General features: G+C 39.2%; 1 protein-coding gene and 1 pseudogene across 4 annotated transcripts in view; one reads left to right on the forward strand and one right to left on the reverse strand.

Annotated features, from left to right (window-relative positions):
- Positions 1 to 26,359, forward strand: part of FHIT (fragile histidine triad diadenosine triphosphatase) — a 1,485,355-nt gene that overhangs the window by 354,690 nt on the left and 1,104,306 nt on the right. The window lies entirely within an intron of this gene.
- Positions 16,083 to 16,716, reverse strand: LOC136167463 (large ribosomal subunit protein uL22-like; annotated as a pseudogene).

Raw genomic sequence — 26,359 nt, forward strand, 5'->3', positions numbered from 1 at the left:
CCTCTGCCATCCCCTTCTCCTACCACCTTCAATCTTTCCCATCATCAGGGTCTTTTCCAATAAGTCAGTTCTTCTCATCAGGTGGCCAAATTATTGGAGTTTCAGCTTCAGCATCAGTACTTCCAATGAGTATTCAGGACTGATTACCTTTAGGATGGACTGGTTTGATCTCCTTGTAGTCCAAGGGACTCTCAAGAGCCTTCTCCAACACCACAGTTCAAAAACATAAATTCTTCAGTGCTCAGCTTTCTTTATAGTCTAAATCTCACATCCATACATGACTACTGGAAAAACCATAGCTTTGAATAGACAGACCTTTTTTGGCAAAGTAATGTCTCTGCTTTTTAATATGCTGTCTAGGTTGGTCATAGCTTTTCTTCCAAGGAGCAAGTGGGTTTTAATTTCATGGCTGCAATCACCATCTGCAGTGATTTTGGAGCCCAATAAAATAATTTCGCACTGTTTCCATTGTTTCCCCATCAATTTTCCATGAAGTGATGGGACCGGATGCCGTGATCTTTGTTTTCTGAATGTTGAGTTTTAAGCGAACCTTTTCACTCTCCTCTTTCACTTCCATCAAGAGGCTCTTTAGTTCTTTGCTTTCTGTCATAAGGGTGGCATTATCTACATGTCTGAGGTTATTGATATTTCTCCTGGCAATCTCCCACCTTGTGCTTCATCCAGTCTGATATTTTGCATGATGTACTCTGCATATAAGTTAAATAAACAGTGTGTCAATATACAGCCTTGATGTACTCCTTTCCCGATTTGGAACCAGTCTGTTGTTCCATGTCCAGTTCTAACTGTTTCTTCTTGACCTGCATACAGATTTCTCAGGAGGCAGGTCAGGTGGTTTGGTATTCCCATCTCTTGAAGAATTTTCCACAGTTTGTTGTGATCCACACAGTAAAAGGATTTGGTGTGGTCAATAAGGCAAAAGTAGATGTTTTTCTGGAACTCTCTTGCTTTTTCAATGATCCAGCGGATGTTGACAATTTGATCTCTGGTTCCTCTGCATCTTCTCAATCCAGCTTGAACATCTGGAAGTTCATGGTTCACATACTGTTGAAGCCTGGCTTGCAGAACTTTGAGCATTACTTTGCTAACGTGCGAGATGAGTGCCATTGTGCAGTATTTTGAGCATTCTGTGGCATTACCTTTCTTTGGGATTGGAATGAAAACTGACCTTTATTGGTCCTGTGGCCACTGCTGAGTTTTCCAAACTTGCTGGCACATTGAGTGCAGCACTTGAACAGCATGATCTTTTAGGATTTGAAATAGATCAACTGGAATTCCATCTCCTTAACTAGCTTTGTTCGTAGTGATGTTTCCTAAGGCCCACCTGACATTGCATTCCAGGATGTCTGGCTCTAGGTGAGTGATCACACCATCGTGATTATCTGGGTCGTGAAGATCATTTTTGTATACTTCTTCTGTGTATTCTTGACAGCTCTTCTTAATATCTTCTGCTTCTGTTAGATCCATACCATTTCTGTCCTTTATTGTGCCCATCTCTGCATGAAAAGTTCCCTGGTACCTCCAATTTTCTTGAAGAGACCTCTAGTCTTTCCCATTCTATTGTTTCCCTCTATTTCTTTGCACTGATCATGGAGGAACGCTTTCTTATCTCTCCTTGCTATTCTTTGGAACCCTGCGTTCAAATGGGTATTTTTTTTCCTTTTCTCCTTCGCCTTTCACTTCTCTTCTTTTCTCAGTTACTTGTAAACCCTCATAAGACATCCATCTTGCCTTTTTGCATTTCTTTTTCTTGGGGATCATCTTGATCACTGCCTCCTGTACAGTGTCTCAAACCTCCATCAATAGTTCTCCAGGCACTCTATCTATCAGATCTAATCCCTTGAATCTATTTGTCACTTCCACTGTATAATCATAAAGGATTTGATTTATGTCATACCTGAATGGTCTAGTGGTATTGCCTACTTTCTTCAATTTAAGTCTTAATTTGTCAATAAGGAGTTCATAAACTGAGCCACAGTCAGCTCCCAGTCTGTTTTTGCTGACTCTATATATAGTCAATCTGATTTCGATATTGTCCATCTGGTGATGTCCATGAGTCTTCTTTTGTGTTGTTGAAAGATGGTGTTTGCTGTGACCAGGTTTTGTTTGCACCCTGCAAGAGTCTGTTTCCCCAGTCCTGTGGTTCCATCCTGGTGGTTCTAAGGTGTGGTTAATGGCGACCTCCTCCAAGAGGGCTTATGTCATACCCAGGTCTGCAGCACCCAGAGCCGCTGTGGCTAGCCACTGCTGACTCATACCTCCACAGGAGACACTCAGACACAGTCTGGCTCTGGCTCTGTGTGTTGGGCATGCCTTCTGTGCCCTTCCCAGGTCTGAGCAACTCAGGTGACCAGGTACTTGGCGAATGCACTATCCCAGGTGGGCCGTGTGTGTTAATCACCTCCCAGGTCCTGGCTGCTCAGTTTTCTGGGTGTGCTGTGAGAGTACCATCTCACGTGTACTGTATGTCTCCTCTGGAGAGCTGATCTCAGGCTGTGAACCTCCTGGTGGATGTCAACCATCCAGGATCTCAGGAAGACGTAGTTAGCAACTAAGAGCCTACTCACAGTTTGGTGGAAGATGCTGTCTCTTGGGCTCAGTTTGTAGCAGCCCCTTACATTCTGTCTCTGGCTGTCCCCAGCCTACCTCTCTGCCTCCAGGTGGGGAGGTGCCAGTAGGCAGCTCGTTTGCCCTCCTTTGGTATTTGCTCAATCCTTTGTTCTGTGAGAGGACCAAGATGTGTGTTAGGTTGTTAGGTTAGAGCCTTTCACGGGAAAGTTCTCTTTTCCGCAGTTGTGGTTAGGCGTGTATTCTGTGGGATTTTTTCTTTTCTCCCAGTTATGTTGCCTTCTGAGATTCCAAAACTCCCTGCAGACCCTCTGTGAGAGGGTTTCCTACTGTGTGGAAACTTCTCCTCCTTCACAACTCCCTCACCAGAATGGGTCTCCGTCCCTATCTCTTTTGTCTCTCTTTTTGTCTTTTATACTTTGTCCTAACTCCTTTCGAAGAGAATGGGCTGCTTTTCTGCATACCTGGTATGCTCTGCGAGTGTTCAGAAGTTGTTTTGTGGAAGTTGCTCAGCATCCAAATGATCTTTTGATGAATTTGTGGTGGAGAAAGAGGTCTTCTCATCTTATTCCTCCACCATCTTCCCTTGTGATAGGTCAGTCCAGCTGGTATTTAAGGGGAAGAGAAATAAACTCTACCTTTTTAAAGAGGAATAGCACTAGCCTACAAGAGGAGAATTGATAATAGCTGTTGTTGGAAACGACCATATTTTCAATTCTTTGTGGAGTATACTTTTTAGAAACTGTTTTTACTTATGTATTAAGTATGCCTTGGCAGAGTTTAATTTGGGGTGTATATGGACTCTGACAGAATTTTAAAAATGAGATGAAGCAAACACAGGCATATGCCCATACATATGTAGGTTTTAAAATTTATGTATCTTGAGAAATCAATAATTTCTCTTCTTTGATATCCAGGATTTTGTATCTTATCCTGCTTACCTCTTTAACAAGAAGCTCAGAGCCAAATTGAATCACATTAGTCCAATTTTCCTCTTCTTTTGATTCATGGCTTTGATATTTTCCTTTGTTTTACTTACTGCTTGTATTGGTATTTCTTTTGAATCTTTTGTGGAATATGAAATTTTCCACTATATATGAAATTTTTGAAATGAATTAAATACACATGTAGATGTCTCCTATCTATAGTGTAGTATAAAAAGCTCTGCATTCAGAGTTAAATGATGGAAATTCAAATCTTCACTGTGCTCTTTGCCTCACTTTCTCCATCTGTAAGTTGGTTTTTTGTGAGGAAGAACTGGATCATAGAAGTGCCCAATAAATTGTATATATTGAAAGCAGATCTCCACACAAATGAGTGCGTGATGTAAAATGGTTGGAATTTGAGTAAGGTTGATAGATTCATCAATGTCATAATCTTGGGTGTGAGATCTTACTATATTGATACATGACATTGTCACAGGGAGAAACTAGGTGAAGGGTACACAAGAGCTCTCTATGGTACTTCTTACAACTGAATTTGAATCTATGATTATCTCAAAGTAAAAGATGAGAAAAAAATGTTCCAGGACTATTGCTTCTATACTATCCAAAGCAAACCATTGTTTTGTTTTTGCTTTTTCTTGCCAAGAAAATATGCTGACTTTGGTTGTACCCACTTATAAGATTATCAAATTCAATTGAGTGTTATCTTAAGTGTATTTATTCAATTGAGTGTTATCTTAAGTGTATTTATCATGTATCAACCAGTTGATTGCCAGCTGTGAAAATTTTCATTTATACAAATAACTGATGGTGTAATTGTCCCTGTTAAGAATAAGTCAAGAAATAAGAAGAGTTTAGCAGGTTACTGCAAGGCTAACATTTAAAGGATATCAACTTGAGAGTCCCTTGGATAGCAAGGAGATCCCACCAGTCAATCCTAAGGGATATCAACCCTGAATACTCATTGGAAGGACCAATGCTGAAGCTGAAGTTCCAATGCTTTGGTCACCTGATGTGAGGAGCCAACTCATTGGAAATGACCCTGAAGGTGGGAAAGACTGAAGGCAAAAGGAGAAGGGTGTGGCAGTGGATGAGATGGTTAAGTAGCATCACTGAATCAATGGATGTTAATTTGAGCAAATTCTGGGACATAGTGAAGGAAAGGAAAGGCTGTCATGCTGCAGTCCATGGGGTCGCAAAGAGTTGGACATGACTGAGGGACTGAACAACAAAATCTATACTTTTGTTTTCTTGGAATAAAAGAAAAATTAAAATGGATCTGAATCTCAGAATGTCTTTAGGAGAAACTGGGAGATGCTGATACCAGAAGAAATTCAGTCAGATTGGAATTTGATCTGTGCAAATTTGATTATAGTTTTAGTAGTCTTACACTGCATGTGAGGCAACATTCCCTTGTGCCTGTATCTCCTGGCTTCCATTTGAAACCTTCAGGAAATCTAGTTTAATTAAAACAACCGAACAGCTAAATTCATGCATTGAATGGAGTTGGAGAAAAATAATGTACTTAACATGTGTTAGCTGTTAATGTGCAATCTAAATCTTCCTGGTCCCTGTAGAGCACAAAACACGTCCTCAGGAGTTGAAAGACCTTTACTTCCCTCCAACGCTCATATTTCTTCAAGTATTAGCAAACTCATAATCTGGAAAGAAAGAGATCCAGATTCTAGGCATGATTTAGTTACCAGCTTCCCATTTCTCCAGAAGTCCTTTCATCTCTATGAATTGAATGGATTTCCCAGGTGGTGCTAGTGGTAAAGAACCGCCTGCCAGTGCAGGATACTTAAGAGACAAGGGTTTGCACCCCTGCATCAAAAAGATCCTGGAGGAGGGCATGGTAACCCATTCCAGTATTCTTGCCTGAAGAATCCCATGGACAGAGGAACCTGGTGGGCTAGTCCACAGGATCTCAAAGAACTGAAGTGACTTAGCATGCAGGCACATGCACATGTCCCTAGTTCAAATCAAGGAAATTGGATTAGAGGTCTCTAAGATTCCTTAAATCTCAGATAATCAGTTATTTTCCTTATAAACATCCATTTATATCAACCTACTTTTATATGAACATTTTCCTTTTATGTTTTCATAGAACACAATACTATTTACAGGGAGGTTAAATTTTTTTTGCTCTTCCTTCTCCCAGTTCTCTGATGATACCTTGACTCTGAGCTATTTCTGGATATTTACTGCAATCTGGTGAGAATCTAGTACATATCTTTTTTGGTAAAAGGGAGTTGTAAAATTTTACTAAATTATTCAGTTTTTATTACATGCACTTATGTAGCAAATTTTAACCAATTCATTAGAAAAGACATGTGCAAAAAACCCCAGAGTGATCTACACAGATCTGTGCATCAAGATCAAGGGAAAAAGAGGAGGGGAGGGAGGAGATTGTTCTAGACAATCTAGACTAAGACTGGTCCTGCTATGAGTGCAAACCTTCCTGGATGATCAAGGAAAAAAAAAGAAGTGAGTTATTTGACTATCATTAGCTGCAAAATGAAGCATACCACATTTTTGGGAGAGACAAACTGTTTCCTAGCTGTAAGAAATGCTTTTCCTATACACTCTTATATAAAAGATGCTGATAATGTTTGCAAATGTAGTCTAACAGAAAGTGCTGTAAGGTTATCAGTCTAATTGTTTCTTAGTTCTGTGCTCGATAACAGACCAAAACATGCTGTAAACTGAAATTTTGAAAAGACATTTCTATACATTGCTAACATACTATAATGTGGTATGCTATAACTATAACTATAACTGCCTTTCTTGAGAATGAATTTGATACAGGAATAGGATGTTGAGAAACTGGAGGAATGGATTAGCAGGCGTTTAAAACCAGTTTCTTCCTGACCTAATCAAGGGAGAACTCTTAAGGAAGGAACACTAAAGAAGTTAGACTTGCTATTTTCTGTGCCCCATGAGGACTTGGAGTCTGTCCCCTCCCAAGCATCTCCAGAATATGTTTTCCATTTACAGATTAGGTTGAACATCCTACCTTTCTGTCTTGATGTCAACTGCTTGAGCTTATCTTCTTTCTGCATGGTAGATTTCTAGCATTTTTTAGCCTTAGATTTTGTATTATTTTATCACAAGTCACTGTGATGTTTTGCTAAAAACCGTTGTCCATATGAGTGTTGTTATTTGAAGCAAGGGTTTTACCATCCTTGATCTCTAAGTTTTCTGATGATAATGACATATTCTTTATGGAAATACCAAGATGATTTCAGGGAAAAACGATGGCTTTAAAAATTCTCTTGAATATTGGATCAGTTTCTTACTACCATAGGCATCTTGCCAATATTTTTGAGTGCTTCTAATTTGAATGGCATGCTCTGCTTGGCATTTGGCCCATTTTCCAGAATTCATGGACATTACCCCAAAGTAACATAATCAAATTTGTCAAATAAGCCCCAGATAATTGGTTCTTATGTACTCAATGTTATGTAGGAATGTTTTTACCTATTTATTAAAAAATTTTAATTTTATATTAGCATATAGTTGATTAACAATATTGTGTTAATTTCAGGTATGCAACAAAGTGATTCAATTATACATATGCATATCTATATTCTTTTTCAAATTCTTTTCCCATGTAGGCTATTACAGAATATTGAGAAAAGGGTTTACATTGTGATGTATTTTAAAAATAATTGTTATTAAGGAAAAGATGAGTTTTATTTTAATTCATTTATGAACAGGTATTTATTGAGCACCTAATGTGTGTCAAGCAGTGTCTAAGGAAAGACAAACAGGGTTTTCTCTTATTGAGTTTTTATGTTATTTGAGAAAGAAGGAAAATAAATGTGCAAACCAAAAAGTGAACAAGGTGATTTAGACATAGAGGGTGATTCTAAGACTTTATATTAATGTGTCAGCATTTGTTGGTGGAAGGGATAATTAGGCAAGGACTTTGGAGGAGGTGACATTTCAGCAGAGAATTAAATGCTAAGCAGGAGCTAGCCATACAAAAGATTTTGGGAAAAGTATTCCAGGAAAAGAGAACAGTGAGTGTGAAGACCTTGCTGCAGTGATGAGCTTGTGGTGCAAGTATGGAGAGAAAAAATGACCAGTGTAGCTGGAGACAGTGCGTGTGCTGGGGAAGGAGGAAGATAGCTGAAGATGAAGTGAGACAAGCGTGCAGAGGTCAGCTTTGCAGGGCCTCTTAGGTGTTGGTTAGGAATTTGGAATTCCTGCTCAGTGCAGTGAGTGACCAAAGAGGGACTGTAGATGAAGTTCTGACATGACCAGATTTATGCTAGAGTGCTTACTCTTGCTTATGGGTCTATCAATGCGAGTTTTTTTTTAATGGCTAAGGGAGCACTTTTTTATGCAGAAGTGTCTATTCACTATAAATTGGGTTTTTAACTAATGTTTAATTAGTTAAAGCCATATATTTTAAATTTATGTTTTTAAAATACTTATATTAATTCAGAAATCTTGTTGTGCAATTTATGAGTGTCATAAAGAATAAATTCTACTGAAGTAATTCTTTGTATTTACTTACTTAAATTTCTCCATCAGTATTTTAAGGTGCATTTACAAGTTTAACACTTTTATTTTCTTTGTAAATACTTTAGACACTTTGCAAAACTTTTCCAAGCTTTTCAACCATATTTTGACTCAAATATGCTAATATCAGAATTATAGTAAATCCAATTATCTTTTTTAAAAATTTATTTATTTTAATTGGAGGCTAATTACTTTATAATATTGTAGTGGTTTTGCCATACATTGACGTGAATCAGCCATGGATGTATATGTGTTCCCCATCCTGAACCCCCCTCCCACCTCCTTCCCCGTCCCATCCCTGAGCGTCATCCCAGTGCACCAGCCCTGAGCACCCTGACTCATGCATCGAACCTGGACTGGCGATCTGTTTCACATATGATAATATACATGTTTCAGTGCTATTCTCTCAAATCATCCAACCCTCGCCTTCTCCCATGGAATCCAAAAGACTGTTCTATACATCTGTTTCTCTTTTGCTGTCTCACATATAGGGCCATCATTACCATCTTTCTAAATTCCATATATATGCGTTAGTATATTGTATTGGTGTTTTTCTTTCTGACTTACTTCACTTTGTATAATAGGCTCTAGTTTTATCCACCAATTCAAATGAATTCTTTTTAATGGCTAAGTAATATTCCATTGTATATATGTACCACAGCTTCCTTATCCATTCATCTGCTGATGGGCATCTAGGTTGCTTCCATGTCCTGGCTATTGTAAACAGTGCTGTGATGAATGTTGGGTACACGTGTCTCTTTCAATTCTGGTTTTCTCGGTGTGTGTAATGGGATTGCTGGGTCGTATGGCAGTTCTATTTCCAGTTTTTTAAGGAATCTCCACACTATTTTCCATAGTGGCTGTACTAGTTTGCATTCCCACCAACAGTGGAAGAGGGTTCCCTTTTCTCCACACCCTCTCCAGGATTTATTGTTTGTAGACTTTTGGATAGTGGCCATTCTGACCCACGCAAGATGGTACCTCATTGTGGTTTTGATTTGCATTTCTCTGATAATGAGTGATGTTGAGCATCTTTTCATGTGTTTGTTATCCATCTGTGTGTCTTCTTTGGAGAAATGTCTATTTAGATCTTTGGCCCATTATTTGATTGGATCGTTTATTTTTCTGGAATTGAACTGCAGGAGTTGCTTGTATATTTTTGACATTAATCCTTAGTTGCTTCATTTGCTATTATTTTCTCCCATTCTGAGGGCTGTCTTTTCACCTTGCTTATAGTTTCCTTTGTTGTGCAAAAGCTTTTAAGTTTCATTAGGTCCCATTTGTTCATTTTTGTTTTTATTTCCAATATTCTGGGAGGTGGGTCATAGAGGATCCTGCTGTGATTTATGTCGGAGAGTGTTTTCCCTATGCTCTCCCCTAGAAGTTTTATATTTTCTGGTCTTATGTTTAGATCTTTAATCAATTTTGAGTTTATTTTTGTGTATGGTGTTAGAAAGTGTTCCAGTTTCATTCTTTTACAAGTGGTTGACCAGTTTCCCCAGCACCACTTGTTAAAGAGATTGCCTTTTCTCCATTGTACATTCTTGCCTCCTTTGTCAATGCCTCTCCATGTCCATAGGTGCATGGATTTATCTCTGGGATTTCTATTTTGTTCCATTGCTCTATATTTCTGTCTTTGTGTCAGTACCATGCTGTATTGATGACTGTAGCTTTGTAGTATAGTCTGAAGTCAGGCAGTTGATTCCTCCAGTTCCATTCTTCTTTCTCAAGATTGCTTTGGCTATTCGAGGTTTTTTGTATTTCCATACAAATTGTGAAATTATTTGTTCTAGTTCTCTGAAAAATACCATTGGTAGCTTGATAGAGATTGCAATGAATCTATATATTTCTTTGTGTAATATACTCATTTTCTCTGTATTGATTCTTCTGATCCATGAACATGGTAAATCCAATTATTTTAAACATCATAGTTCCACTTAGAAACAGTTAAATTTTACCTTTTAAACCTCTTTACCTAAAATCAGAAGTCAATAGTCAATTACATGTTTAAAAATATAATCATAGGACTAACCTGTCAGATTCTTAAACATAGCAAATTCTCTTAAACAGTACAGATACTTATTACCAAACCCTCAAATTGACTAATGCCTAATTTAACTCAAAATTATGAATATTATGTGTTTAATTGACTTTGTGATCTCTCAATTTAATTTTTGAAAAATCCCTTACCTACTAGCAGAACAGTGACACCGTGTCAAGTGGGTTGAGGTTAGGTTTCCGAGGAGCATGAGATTATGTTTTTATGTGAAGTTGCTGAGTCAACTATGTATGACCATAGCACAGTCACTTCTTCAGAGGGCCCCAATTGGGATGAGCACTGGGACATATATATATATATATATATATATATATATATATATATATATATGTATATATAATGGCTCTTCCTTAACTGGACATTAATATCCTGAAACATTCTTCATACTTGTTTACAATGAGGATTCTCTTGTCAATCCCATGTCTTTGTTACTTACTACCTGTGTAACTTTGGCTCAACTTTTCTAAGTCTCAGTTTCCTCATCTATAAAATAGAGATAATGATTACATCCACTGTATACAATTGTTATGAGGATCCTATGCAAAAATATAATAAAGTGCTCAGGACAGTGTCTGACATACACTAAGAGCTCTAAAAGGTTATGTTTACCACTATTACCCTCAAATGGGGCTTCCCTGATGGCTCAGACAGTAAAGAATTTGCCTGCAATGAGGGAGACCTGGTTTGATCCCTGGGTTGGGAAGATCCCCTGGAGAAAGGAATGGCTACCTGCTCCAGTATTCTTGTTGGGAGAATTCCATGGACAGAGGAGCCTGGCAGTCTATAGTTCATTGGGTCACCGAGAGTCAAACAAGACTGAGCAACTAACACAACACCCTCAAATAACCATATGCATTTTAGGTTTAATTAACCTGGATTTTAAAAATTTCATGATATGTGAAAAATGTCAGAGGCCCATTAAATCAAAGATCTTTTTATCCTTAACTGGCACAGTGAAGTGGTTGGCACTGTTACAGAGGGACTAGAAAAGAGGTGGGTCTCAGATTGAGTCTGCACACCTAACATGGCATTTAAAGAGTTTTCAGTGAGTAGCAGTTCAAAGAAGTGATCAGTGTGGGAGGTGGGAGTCTCCCACATTGGGAGGTGGGAGGTGGGAGATTAGTCAGTCTCCCACATTGTAGGGTGGGTGGTCTTTGGAGTGGACCTAATTGCGAGGTAGGGAATTTGGAGGCCACAAATGTCATGCAAAAACATAAATGCCAGGCAAGTAGTAACCATCAGAAAAGGTCCCCAAGGCAATAAGTTATGTGGTTCTGTAGCAGTGGCTGTGCAGCATTGGAGCAACTTTGAGGAGATACCCCATGTCCAAGGGCAAAGGAGAAGCCCCAGCAAGACAGTAGGAGGGGCAAAATCATGTTTAAAATCAACCCCATATCCACCAGAGACGCTAAGAGGGCTCAAACACACCTTGTGTGCACCAGGGCCCAGAGACCCAACAGAGACCGAGACAGAACTGTGTGTGAGTGTTTGCTGTGGAGGTGTGGGTCGGCAGTGGACTGCCACAGGGGCAGGGGCTCTGGGTGCAGCAGACCTGGGTATGGCATAAGCCCTCTTGGAGGAGTTCACCATTAACCCCACCATAGAGCTGCCAGAACTTACACAGGACTGGGGAAACAGACTCTTTGAGGGCACAAACAAAACCTTGTGGGCACCAGGACCCAAGAGAAAGGAGTCATGACCCCACAAGAGACTGACTCAGACTTGCCTGTGAATGTCCAGGAGTTTCTGGCGGAGGCGTGGGTTGGTGGTGGCCTACTGCAGGGTTGGGGGCACTGAGTGTAGCACTGCATGCATGGGACCTTTTGAAGGAGGCCTCCATTATCTTCATTATCTCCACCATAGTTTGGCCTCAGGCAAATAACAGGGAGGGAACACAGCCCCACTCTTCAACAGAAAATTAAAAATTTACTGAGCATGGCCCCACCCATCAGAACAAGACCCAGTTTTCCCCTCAGTCAGTCTCTCCCATCAGGAAGCTTCCATGAGCCTCTTATCCTTCTCAATCAGGGGGCAGAAAACCACATCAGACTGAAAACCGCAATCACAGAAAACTAACCAATCTGATCTCATGGACCACAGCCTCATCTAAATGAAACTATGAGCCATGCCTTGTTGGGCCACCCAAGATGGATGGGTCATGGTGGAGAGCTCTGACAAAATGTGGTCCTCTGAAGAAGGGAATGGCAAACCACTTCAGTATTCTTGCCTTGAGAACCTCATGAACAGTATGAAAAGGCAAAAAATAGGACACTGACAGATGAACTCCCCAGGTTGGTAGGGGCCCAATTTGCTACTGGTGATCGGTGGAGAAATAACTGAAGAAAGAATGAAGAGATGGAGCCAAAGCAAAAACAACACCCAGTTGTGGATGTGATGGGTGATAAATAAAGTCCGATGCTGTAAAGAGCAATATGGCATAGGAACCTGGAATGTTAGGTCCATGAATCAAGGCAAATTGGAAGTGGTCAAACAGGAGATGGCAAGAGTGAATGTCGACATTCTAGGAATCAGCGAACTAAAATGGACTGGAATGGGTGAATTTAACTCAGATGACCATTATATCTACTACTGTGGGCAGGAATCCCTTAGAAGAAGTGGAGTAGCCATCATGGTCAACAAAAGAGTCTGAAATGCAATACTTGGGTAGAATCTCAAAAATGACAGAATGATTTCTGTTCATTTCCAAGGCAAACCATTCAATATCACGGTAATCCAAACCTATGCCCCAACCAGTAACGCTGAAGAAGCTGAAGTTGAATGGTTCTATGAAGACCTATAAGACCTTTCAGAACTAACACCCAAAAAAAGATGTCCTTTTCATTATAGGGGGCTGGAATGCAAAAGTACAAAGTCAAGAAACACCTGGAGTAACAGGCAAATTTGGCCTTGGAGTACGGAATGAAGCAGGGCAAATCTTAATAGAGTTTTGCAAGAGAACACACTGGTCATAGCAAACACCCTCTTCCAACAACACAAGAGAAGACTCTACACATGGACATCACCAGATGGTCAACACCAAAATCAGATTGATTATATTCTTTGCAGCCAAAGATGGAGACGCTCTATACAATCAGCAAAAACAAGGCCAGAAGCTGACTGTGGCTCAGATCATGAACTCCTTATTGCCAAATTCAGACTTAAACTGAATAAAGTAGGGAAAACCACTAGACCATTCAGGTATGACCTACATCAAATCCCTTATGACTATACAGTGGAAGTGAGAAATAGATTTAAGGGACAAGATCTGATAGAGAACCTGATGAACTATCGACAGAGGTTCGTGACATTGTACAGGAGACAGGGATCAAGACCATCCCCATGGAAAAGAAATGCAAAAAGGCAAAATGGTTATCTGAGGAGACCTTACAAATAGCTGTGAAAATAAGAGAAGCAAAAAGCAAAGGAGAAAAGGAAAGATATTCTCATTTGAATGCAGAGTTCCAAAGAATAGCCAGGAGAGTTAAGAAAGCCTTCCTCAGCGATCAGTGCAAAGAAATAGAGGAAAACAACAGAATGGGAAAGACTAGAGATCTCTTCAAGAAAATTAGAGATATCAAGGGAACATTTCATGCAAAGATGGGTTCGATAAAGGACAGAAATGGTATGGACCTAACAGAAGCAGAAGATATTAAGAAGAGCTGTCAAGAATACACAGAAGAACTATACAAAAAAAGATCTTCATGACCCAGATAATCACAATGGTGTGATTACTCACCTATAGCCAGACATCCTGGAATGCAATGTCAGGTGGGCCTTAGGAAACATCACTACGAACAAAGCTAGTTAAGGAGATGGAATTCCAGTTGATCTATTTCAAATCCTAAAAGATCATGCTGTTCAAGTGCTGCACTCAATATGCCAGCAAGCTTGGAAAACTCAGCAGTGGCCACAGGACCAATAAAGGTCAGTTTTCATTCCAATCCCAAAGAAAGGCAATGCCAAAAAATTCTGAAACTACTGCATAATGGCACTCATCCCACATGCTAGCAAAGTAATGCTCAAAGTTCTGCAAGCCAGGCTTCAACAGTATGTGAACCATGAACTTCCAGATGTTCAAGCTGGATTTAGAAGAGGCAGAGGAACCAGAGATCAAATTGTCAACATCCGCTGGATCATCGAAAAAGCAAGAGAGTTCCAGAAAAACATCTACTTTTGCTTTATTGACCACACCAAATCCTTTTACTCTGTGGATCACAGTAAAAAAAAAACTGTGGAAAATTCTTCAAGAGATGGGAATACCAGACCACCTGACCTGCCTCCTGAGAAATCTGAATGCAGATCAAGAAGCAACAGTTAGAAGTGGACCTGGAACAACAGACTGGTCCCAAATTGGGAAGGGAGCACGTCAAGGCTGTATATTGTCACCCTGCTTATTTAACTTATATGCAGAGTACATCATGCGAAATGCTGGGCTGGATGAAGCACAGGTTGAAATCAAGATTTCTGGGAGAAATATCAATCACCTCAGATATGTAGATGACGCCACCCTTATGGCAGAAAGCAAAGAAGAACTAAAGAACCTTTTGATGAAAGTGAAAGAGGAAAGTGAAAAAACTGGCTTAAAACTCAATATTCAGAAAACAAAGAATATGGCATCCAGTCCCATTACTTCATGGCTAATAGATGGGGAAACATTGGAAACAGTGAGAGACTTTATTTTGGGGGGCGGGGGGGCTCTAAAATCACTAGATGATGACTGCAGCCATGAAATTAAAAAACGCTTGCTCCTTGGAAGAAAAGTTATGACCAACCTAAACAGCATATTAAAAAGCAGAGATATTGCTTTGGCAACAAAGGTCCGTCTCGTGAAAGCTATAGTTTTTTCAGTAGTCAGGGATGTGATATGTGTGGATGTGAGATTTGGACTATAAAGAAAGCTGAGCACTGAATAATTGACGCTTTTCAACTGTGATGTTGGAGAAGACACTTGAGAGTCCCTTGGACTGCAAGGAGATCCAACCTGTCTGTCCTAAAGAAAATCAGTCCTGAATATTCATTGGAAGGACTGATTCTGAATCTGAAACGCCAGTGTTTTGGCCACCTGATGTGACGAACCGACTCATTTGAAAAGACCCTGATCCTGGGAAAGATTGAATGTGGGAGGAGAAGGGGACGACAGAGAATGAGATGGTTGGATGGCATCACCAACTCGACGGACATGAGTTTGAGCAAGCTCTGGGAGTTGGTGATGGACAGGGAAGCCTGGCATGCTACTGTCCATGGGGTCTCAAAGAGTTGGACACAACTGAGTGATTGAACTGAACTGTGACTAGATTTCGGTGGTTTATTTGTGAGTAAGGAAAAAGAAGCTAGGGTGGGCCAGAGCTCATTCCTAGAAGAATCTGAAACCTTGGCACATAACCAAAGGAGTTGAATTGAAACCCAGAAGTGAGAAGAGAATATTATTGAGCATCCACTATTGCCTGGCATATGTTCACATTTTTCTATGTTGTCTGCATTGTCACATTTCTCTTCTGATAGATTAAAAAAGTAAATCTTTTTTTTAAAGTAAATCTTATTGTGTGTATTGTATAGAAGGTGGGAGAAATGACTAAGTAAACTTTTTCAACCTTATACGTGCAGTAAATGGTGGGAGAGAATTAAACACAAGTCTTCTTATTTCAAAGGTCATGATATTTCCATGACCACACAAGGCTGCAGAGGTGAATTAATGTTTCCCAGAGCAACACCAGAGCATTGGTTTAAATAGTTTTAAATGTCTCCTGCCATGTGTCAGGGTTAGACCTGAGATGAGGATGAATGGAGACTGTAGAAGAGAGCCAGGTCTAGGACCACAACTATTGGAAGAGGAAACTTGAAGAAGCTGGTCTAGGTTACAGCCTCAGCAACAACTGAAGTATGGGCTTCTTGCTCTGTCTTTGGCCTGGTTACTCTGCCCTAAAGGGGACTTTGGTTCTTCATTGAAGTAAAAGGCAGAAAAATTAACCTAGTTGACTTATGGCAATGATTGTTTTTTCTTTTTTTTCCCCACTTTTATTTACATTTATTTTTTCCGACTTTAATTTTGGGTGCACAAGCTTTTGTTTCTTCAGTTTCTTCTGGGATATCTTTTTTCTTCTGTGCAACCTCCTCTTCTGCTTTAGGAACAGTTTGTTCTTTTTCATTAAGGATCATCTCAGTGTGGCCAGGAGAGCTCATGTATGGGTTGATCCAACCATGGGATCTTTTTATCTTGTGCCCCATCTTGGGGAATTTGTTCACCTGGATGTGCTCAATGACAAGAGAATCTACCTCTAAGCCCTTAAGTTCAGCGTTACTCTCTACATTTTTGAGTATGTGCCGTAACAATTTAGCATTCTTTTTGGGTCACCGACCCAGCAACCAGCCCTACTGCTGGGCCTATGAACACCTACCAACTCCACCATTGTAATGACGCAGTAGCACCCATTGCTTCTTTAAAGTGACATCCCCCAGATACTCGGTAGTTTTTTAGATAAGCATACCCTTAATGGCCTGGACAGTTTCACTAGTGTTCCTAAAGTGAACATGAAGATTTTAACCTCTTGATTTGCATGATTTTGTGGGGTTGACTGGGTCAAGTGAATAGCACACCATTTTTAGAGGTCACCTAAGGCTGCTTACTGGAAAAGGAAGCATGGCAGTGATTCTTAATCTCTCAGCATGATGAAAGATATGAGGTTTCCTAGAAAAATGTATATAACCTCAACTGTCATACCATTCCACATTCCACGTCAGAGGGTTCACAGAACCCTTGAAACTAATCGAGGATTTGGTCACCAGTCCAAGAGAATCTTTAGACCAAGGATGCAGAGCCTTTTCAGAAGTGTTTGCTGAAAGGAGTGCTGGCATTATTGCAAGATGATGTTTTGGCTGCTTTGAGCAACAGGTACTAATTTAGAGTTAATAAATTCTGTTTTACTTAATTATTTTTAGTTAATTTTAATAATTAATAAATAAAAATTATAATAATAAATAATAATAATTAATTTTAATAATTAATTATTTTTAAAGTCTCACAACCATCCTACAAGGTAGGTACTATCATTAGCCTTGTTTATATAGATGAGGAAATTACTTAGAAGAATTCAATAATATTCTCAAAGTTACAGATATAGTAAGTGGAGATGTGCTCAATAAAAAATTGTGTTGTTCAATAATGTCTTATCTTAAAACAAATACTTGTCAGTTTTTGACCTGGTACAAGTGATAAGTGGGTATAATGTTTAACACATATATCATGTAAAGAAACTGTGATATTAGATTTTGATTGTAACACTTGTTTGAGGTGACAAATGGTGCCTGCCAGATCAGAAATTTCATACCAGCAAGGTCTGCTGCTTAGCTTTGTTTCTTATGCATCTTAGAAATTTATCTAAATTTCAAAAAGGGATTTGCTGGTGACAAGCACTTCATGAAATGGGAAGTACTCATTACCCAGGTAAAAATTTCTTTCTGCTAGCAAATTATGCTGAGAATACAGAGCTTTTGATGTAGTACTTTTACCTTGAAAAGATTTTAAAGCTACTAGCCTATCAAGCTTCACCACATCTTTATGGGATCAGTCAATATGAATTTCACCATTCCCATCCTGTGGGTCATTTTTAGAGACCTACAGGTGCCAAGACCATCAGGCAGAGCCCGGTTAGAGTGTTCGTACACTTCAAGACAACATTCATGCAGAGAGAGTGGTAAATCCATCCGTAGAAGAAGTTAGGGCCTTTGTGAGAGAACACACAAAGCAACAAAGGAAATTGTTGAAAGACATAAGACTACAAAGCAAATCCACAGCTCCCTGGGGCTGCTGTGAGTACTTGCTTTTACAAGGCTGTTACTAAATATTTTCCTGACAGAACTGAAAACAACCTGCCAGATTTTACATGTGTCTCTTTGGAGAAAGCCGTAGGTGGTTATCATTTGAAAAAAAAAAAAACAACCAACATTCAGTGGTTTCAAATCTTTCTTCCTACTAGAATAATCATCTAGAGGGAAAAAATAATTGTATTCATGTTACTGATTCACCTACTTCAGTTCTGTTCTGTGGATTTCTTTATGAAGGTGTTGGTGTCTCTGTCTCTCTCTGCCCTTTTTTTTTCCTCCCTCTCTATCCCCCCTTTTCTTTCCCTCCAAAATCAGACCGAACAACAAACAAACATACAAACAACAAACAAAGTTTGTTGGCTCACCATTCTACTACTTCCTTATGCATTTGGAGACCTTGAAGCTCAAACCTGAGAACATAAGAGTTATAGACATGTTGTGGGAGTGCCCGATGCACAGGAAGGTAAATAATAAATAATCTTTATTTTTCAAAGGGGAACAATTTAAGCATCTTTGCCTACACATTCAAAGGGGAAACTCTTGTGGAATTTTGTGAATTGTTGCCAGTCCTTGGTTATATATACTACCCTATAATTCAGAGTTTCTTGAAAGGAGTTAAACAGTTTTAAGGCCACCATAAATTTTATTATTATTTCCTGGTATCTATTACTTGGGCTCTCACGGTGATCATCAAATTTGTATTCTCTTTGAATCATTCTAAATGAGAATTTGTCTCAAAAAATGATTATTTTTTTGGTGTGTTTTCAAAAGGAAAATTGGTGCTATGGGCTAATGACTGTGGAAAATGATTTTTGAATATAGCATGGGATTATTTTTGAGTTGTATTTTTGGTGTTCAAAAACCTCAGAAACCTGGAAGCAAAACTGACTAGCTTATAAAAATGCAAACAGGGGCATGTCTTTGATTCTTGAGAATTTTTCTATGTAGAAGAATTAAAGACAAAAGGAAAGAAGGAAAGAAGAGAGAAGGGCAAAAAAAGATATGCACACTAATGTGAAATATTTGATTGCCCTTTCCCCAAGTTGTCGCCTAGGAAGTATCTATTTATTGCAGTCAAAGTCAAGTGATATTACACTGAGTTACAGTTTTATAGACCCCTGAGCTGGACAATTCTAGTTAGAAAATTAGCTTCTTGCCTTCCTGGTACAAGGTTTTAATATCTGTTGAGTTGCTTTTGGGGTATACAAATATTTTTTGCAACAGGTGCTTATGAGATAGAGAAACAACTGAAAGCATTTCCTTATAGCAGGGAATTCATACAACAAACAAAACAAAGCAGACAGTTATGTCAAATTAAAGCCCCTTTCATGCGTGCATGACCCTTAGGGGCACACAGCAGATAAAACATACAGTCGTTTGCAACATGATTTTGTAAATTGTGTTTGCCTGCTTATATTGCAAAAGAGATTTTTTTTTCTTGTAATCATTTCAACTCCTTTGTATTTGCTTTAGCATAATCTTTTTAAAAGACACAGTAGGATATTTAGAGTCCTGAATTACACATTAAATGTATAACTATTCCTGGACACCTTCCTAATTTATATAGAGCTGTTTCATAACAGGATGAAATTTTGAAAATATTGTGATCTAAAATATTCAGTATTTCAAAAAATGGTAAGGTTTAGTGCTGAGAACATTGTGATGAAACAGCATTTAGACTACTAATGACATTATGGGTAGGTGAATTCCTTTTGCTGGATAGTTTGACAGCATAGAGTCTGATCAAAAGAGATAATCCTCTAAGATAAGAATTCTAGGGGAGTTTCCTCAGGTAGTAATGTGACAGAAGTCGAACAGAATATTCATTACAGTGGCATTATAATGTTATCTATAATTTCATTGTGAAGCCAGTGATAAAATATGCAAAATGGTTGTGAAGTAATTTATTAAAGTAGTTCTGATACAGTGTGAAAAAAGAAAATACAAAATGTCAGGAATGCAAGATTTGCATTCTTGCAGATATGCAAGAATAGGCAGGTATATGAATAAGGGCAAGAAGACAAGAACCACAAATGGAAAATGTAAATAGGTTTACAAGGGAGTTTATTGCTTTAAAAAACCATATTATTAGCATTACTCTTGTGTCATCTTTTTAGATGATTACAGTTGGTGCTTCCTATCCATAGGTTCCACATTTCAGATTCAAGTAATTTTGGATCAAAAATACTTGGAAAAAAAAATTCCAGAAAGCAAAACTTGAATTTATTGTATTGGCAACATTTGCATTGTATTTACAACTGTTTACACAGCATTTACATTGTATTAAGTATTATAAGTATGATTCCCCTAGTGTGGCTCAGTGGTAAAGAATCCACCTACCAGTGCAGGAGACACAGGAGACATGGGTTTGATCCCTGGGTTGGGAAGATCCCCTGGAGAAGGAAATGGCAAGCCACTCCAGTATTCTTGCTTAGGAAATCCTATGGAGAGAGAAACTTGATGCGCTACACAGTCCATGGGGTCGCAAAAGAGTTGGACACAACTTAACAACTAAAACAACAACAAGGTATTATTAGTAATCTAGAGATGATTTGAGTATGCAAGAGGATGTTCATAGGTTATATGGCCTTCCCTGGTGTCTCAGTGGTAAAGAATTCGATGCCAGTGCAGATGGTGCAGGAGACCCGGGTTCAATCTCTGAGTTGGGACGATCCTCTAGAGAAGGGAATGGCTACCAACTCCAGTATTCTTGCCTGGAGAATCCAGATTTATGGACAGAGGAGCCTGGTGAGCTACACTACATGGGGTCAGTAGCAAAGAGTCGGACACAATTGAGCGACTAAGCACACACACACAGGTTATATACAAATACTCCACTATTTTGCATAAAGGACTTCAGCATTTGCGGATTTTGGTGTCTGTGGGGGATTCTGGAGCCAATCTCCCAAGGATACCCAAGGACAACTCTATATAAAAGTAAGCTGATACATGTATGAATTAATAATACTCCAATACTATGCTGACAATGTTCAGGGCATCACCATGAGAACAGGCTGAGTCTACCTCTGGCAGTTCTCAAGGGGGGCAATCATTTAATGTGGTCCACGGTCTAACCCACTGACGATTCTTCTTCTCAGAATGAACTCACATTACCCAAGCTTGTGCAGCTGAATGCTAGCCCAGAGTGCCCCACTATGATTTACAATGAGCTATTGAATCATTGCACAGAATGTTGGGTCGGTACAACCAGTGCATTCCTCTGTGAAGGCTTGAACAAGCAATGCAGGGAGCCAGAGCATCAGAAAATGGCCTGTTTTGCATGAGAAGAGAGCAAAAAGAGTTGAATGGTATGACTATGTTTTCATATAACATGACTGTCACTCTTTAGATAGCATGATACCAGGGTCTCACAATGAGGTTGGTGGAGGAGTGAAACGTAATTTTCCTTCTACCTTACTGAGTTCTTAGCTGAGATCCTTGTAATGAAAGACAACCTGACACAAGAGAAAAGTAAACAGAAGTTTATTAACATGTAGACCTTATCTTTCCATGGGAGATACCCAGGGGAAGATGAGTGACTCCCAAGATAGCTTGAGATTCAGACTTTATTTCCCTTTCTTAATAAGGAAAGAGTGGAGAGTGGGGTAGAGATGTAGACCTCTTAGGGAGAGTAAATGATTTTTAGCAAAGATGAGTGGGTGCTTAATAGAGTAGCTAGGAGGTATTATGATTTGTGACTAAGATTGAGTGTAGTGTTGACTTTTTGTTTCCTTACCTGTGGTGAGCCAGTCTTCCCTGGTTGAAGAAACTGCCAGAGAGGGAATTTTTAGCTTCTTTTGGAGGATTTGCTTTTAGGCAGATAAGGGCAGTTTGGAGAAAGTCTCTCCCTGCATTTACAATTTTTCAAGTGCCTACAGCTCAAAATAATCAATAAACCAAAATGGTACATTTTGAGGTAGCATGTTCTTTTATCCTTCCGTGGTCTTGCTAGAAGACCTGAAACTCCATTGCCTTAGCTGCCTACAACCTCCTTTATACTCCACATTAGGGTTGCCCTTCTCCCGATGTAAGAATACCAAATGGCCGTTAACTGAAGACTTCTTTTCCCTAGACAATACTTAAATGTCCCCTGCCAACATTTGTCTTTGTAGCTTCTCCTTGGCTGTTTCCATGGCTGACCATCCCCCCCCCCCCACTGCCCTCTGCTTTAAATAGGTTAATATCTTCGACCAGTTGAAAGTCAAGTTCTGCTTACCTGTTTTCTTCCAGATGATGAAATATCTTTGTATTGATCCATTACATATGTAAGAGCAGTACTACTTTTCTAAGTTCTTGTGGGTGTGTACTTTACTATTGCTCACATATATTGAAAATAGCAGGTGACAGAGTTGAGGAACCAGTAGAATTTAAATATCAGATCAAAGAGGAACATGAGGACTGAGATAAGTCAACAGAGAATTGACTCCAAGTGCCCACTTTATACTATAAATCTAGTAAAATGCTTTGTTGCTCAGTTGTGTCTGACTCTCTGGAGCCCCATGGACTGTAGCCTGCCAGGCTCCTCTGTTCATGGAATTTTCCAGGCAACAGTAGTGGAGTGGATTGCCATTTCCTCTTTCAGGGGATCTTCCTGACCCAGGGATTGAGCCCTTGTCTCTTGGGTTTCCTACATTGGCAGGCAGATTCTTTACCACTAGTGCCACTTGGGAAGCCCTATAAGAAACACACAAAGCATAAAATCAAAGTTGCTTCATTTCGTCTTGTCAGAGCCCATACTGAATAGGAGGGTAAGGTACTGGGGGCCCTTTGGGACCTTCAGACAAGATACCAAGAAAGGACAGTTCCTCTTTATTGCTGTATGATGTGAGCATTTGAAGTCATATCAACTCCTATAATAGGAGGGATGAGACTCCTTTCAGTAATGGCAGCCTTTGCTTCAACACTGGCTCCTGTTTATCTTTAAACTGTCTCTTCTTTTCAGAGAACTCTCTTTCCTGTCTGGAAGAGTGGTCAGTTGAGCCTCAGCAACCATATTTGCTCACCATATGGTTCCCTGGCAAAAATTCTTTCCTTTAGAGTTGGATACTTAATCCAAGCTTGCCCCACCAAGGACTCTCTTCCTGGAATTTGAGATTCATAGATAGGCAGTGATTTTCTGTGTGGCTGGAACTGTGATAGGTAAACCTGAGATCTGTGAATGGCTATATTTCCCTCTGAGGACTGAGGAGTGGAGAAACAAGAGGACTATATTTCCTAGGTTCCATTCTCCGGCATTACAAAAGTGCCTGTATCTCTGCCTCTGAGTCCTTGGACCCTCTTTGTGTCCTTCTAATAACTTCTCTCCTTCCATTTTGTCCTCATTTCTCTTACTTGGAACAAAGAGACTTAGCAATACATACCCACTGCGAACTAGCAGCACAAGAATAATATTCTTCAAAAATCAGAAGAGTTGATGTTACACAGGGGGTTGGAAGATTTAGGTGACATAGATATCATCTTCAAATTTGGTGTTTTAAGGGTATTTTTAAATCTCTGATAGAACTTTGCAGATCCTTCCTGTTGAGTTGTCTGAAGCATTCCTTAGATAAGGGACCACTCTGAGGTTAGTTCCTTGGGAACTGGTTAACTAGGGAAATCTCTTCAAAATGACAAAAACTGGACTTTAGTACAATGTTTAAAGGCCAAAGACTGAGACAATCTAAAATTAAAATAAGTTTCTCAGAAGGTGCCTCTTCTCCCCCTTGCGGCCCTGCCTGCTCCCAAACACAACAAATACTCAAAGATACTGGGGGCTGAGATGGGCCTTTGGATTTCTATTTGATGTTATATTGCATATGCCAAATGATTGGCTCTGGGGCTTTGCTTTGAGAATAATAGTCACCAATGTCTATTTGATTGTGTCTTTAGACTCTCAAATTCTATTTGCAAATCAAATTCAAAGAAGTTTGATTTGAGGAGGTAACATGGGGAGATAATGTCTGTATGAAAACATTTAGCTAAAATCTATCACCATATCCTCGTCAAAGACCATTTACTACTCATTGAGAAACATTACAAAGAAAATAAATTGTCATTGAACCTCACCTTCGGATTGATTGGGAAATGTCATTTATTTCTAGGAAAAAGGGAACACTGGTTGTAAGAGAAAGGCTCAAGGCTCTCTTATTGGTTGTTTTGAAGTGTTGAATTTAATAAGGCACAAGCAACTAGGAAGAGAATAGGGAGTGACAGGCGTAGAGCAGTGAGTGTAATATACAGCGAGAGTGGGGAATCCATCATGCCGGAATACTTTTCTTGGTAGAAAAAGAAAGCATTGCTGTGTAAAATGGCTTAGCTTTGAAGGAATTCCAAGTCTTTATTTTAGGCCATTCAACTGTAGACTGGGGTTTCACAAGACTCATGTTGGGTTTAGAGGTTATGAAATACTGTTTTCCAAATGGAAATATATGGCTCATAACCTCAAAGGAAAGAAAGCAAAGAAAGAGCAATGCTTCTTGGCCGAGGCGTCAATAATCCTTTTACTCTGAGATCTGTAATGATCACCCACGGGCAGTAGCTCATTCTCCTGCTGCTTTTCCAACCTTCTTTATGTTTTTATTTAAAAACCTTTGATTCTATTAAGAGATATCATAACAAGCTATGTCTTGATATGCACATAGATTTTTCTTTGAGAAAGGTAATGTAACACATGACTTATAAATTACGTGTACCATTTTTTTCATTTCTCCATGGTTTGGAATTTTTTGCTTGTTTCTTTGTTTTAGTGAAGACAGGCTATCTTATGCTGCAATAACAAATTCATCTCCAGAATCCCAGTGGCATAACATGAAGGAAGACTTATCTCTTATTCAAGGTACATATTCAACACAAGTTGTCAGGGGCCTCTGTCTGCTATTTATAGTCATTCAGGGACCCAAACTGATGAAGCTACACCATCATGTGACTTTCTTAGGGAAGAGAAACTAGAGAATTAAACATGGACTTTGGGGAGTTTCCTGATGGTCTGGTGATTAGGATTCGGCACTTTTTACTGCTGTGGCCTGGGTTCAATCCCTGGTCAGGCAACTGAGATTATGCCACATGGCCAAGAATTTAAAAGATAAATAAGTAAAATAAACATGGGGTTTTCTCTGACTTAACCCTGTAATGAAGTATCTTACTTTTTTCTCATACCCCATTGAGTAGAGCTAGTCACATGGCCCTGCCAGCCACAAGCACCTGAGATGTGCAGGGATCTCTATACTCAGTACTGAAGAGAACTGGATGAAATTGGTAGAATCTATAATAATATCTACCACAGTGCAACTTTGTTAAGGCTTTGTTCCTCTATAAATTCAGCTTACAGCAATAACCTCTTCCTTTGAAGATCTGTTAATGCTTGAGTCTACCATTCATTTGACCCTTAGCTTTCACTCTCTTTGATATGTAAATATATAGTGAAGATGAATAAATATTTGTATCTTTATGACATGTCTCCTATGCATGATTATAAGTTTCTTGAAAATGGACAATATATAGTTTTTTGTATCATTCATAGTGCTTTGCATGTCCAGTAGGAGTGGAATGTATATAGTTTATGGGTGAAGCAAGTGTTCAAATGACAGGAAATGGATGGAAGCAAATTTGCTAACTTTATTTATTTCACCATGCGTAGCCATTTCCTAATGGGAGGAGGCGTTCATGTCAAGCTATTTTTTTTTCTTACTTTTTTTTTTTTTCGCTGTGAATCATTTAAAAGATCTTTCTTGAATTTGTTACAGTATTGCTCTGTTTATGTTTTGGTTTTTTGGCCAGGAGGCATGTGAGATATTAGCTCCCTGAGCAGGGATTGAACTTGAATCCCCTACATTGAAAGGTGAAGTCTTAACCACTAGACTGCCAGGGAAGTCCCTCATGTCAAATTAATTGACAGTCTTTTTAATCTTTCTCTAGTCATTGAAAAGACTACTCTGGGCTCTTGTTGCTGAGGGCCATGAACACTTTGTGATAGAACACTTTTGATATTTCTTGCTTTTGTTCAGCTAAGAAGAAAGGAAACAAAGGGAGGAAATCTGAAGAGAAAGGACCTTAGAGTTGAGGAAAAAGCTGTCAATAGTCAAAGGGGAAGGAGGAAAATCACTGGAACCCAGTTAAACCAACAAGCATGAGAAGAGAGAGCATAATAATGTATAAGACTTGGTGCTTGCCTGCAGCCTAGGTGTTAAGATGAGACATAATCATGGAGAAAGAACAAGGTGGATAAAGCAGCATGGGAGATGTTCCATCTGCAGGGTTGGTACTAGAGAAAACTTGAGAAAACCTCTGTGTTAGTGATCTATTGCTGACCAAAAAATTAAGCTGAAATGGAATCATTTAAAACTGCAATAAATGTTTAGTATTCCACTCTATTTCCGTGGGTCAGAATTTGGGTCAGGCTTCAGTTAGTTCAGTTCAGTTGATCAGTCATGTCTGACTCTCT

This window comes from Muntiacus reevesi, chromosome 4 (genome assembly GCF_963930625.1).
Source record: "Muntiacus reevesi chromosome 4, mMunRee1.1, whole genome shotgun sequence".
NCBI lineage: Eukaryota > Metazoa > Chordata > Mammalia > Artiodactyla > Cervidae > Muntiacus > Muntiacus reevesi.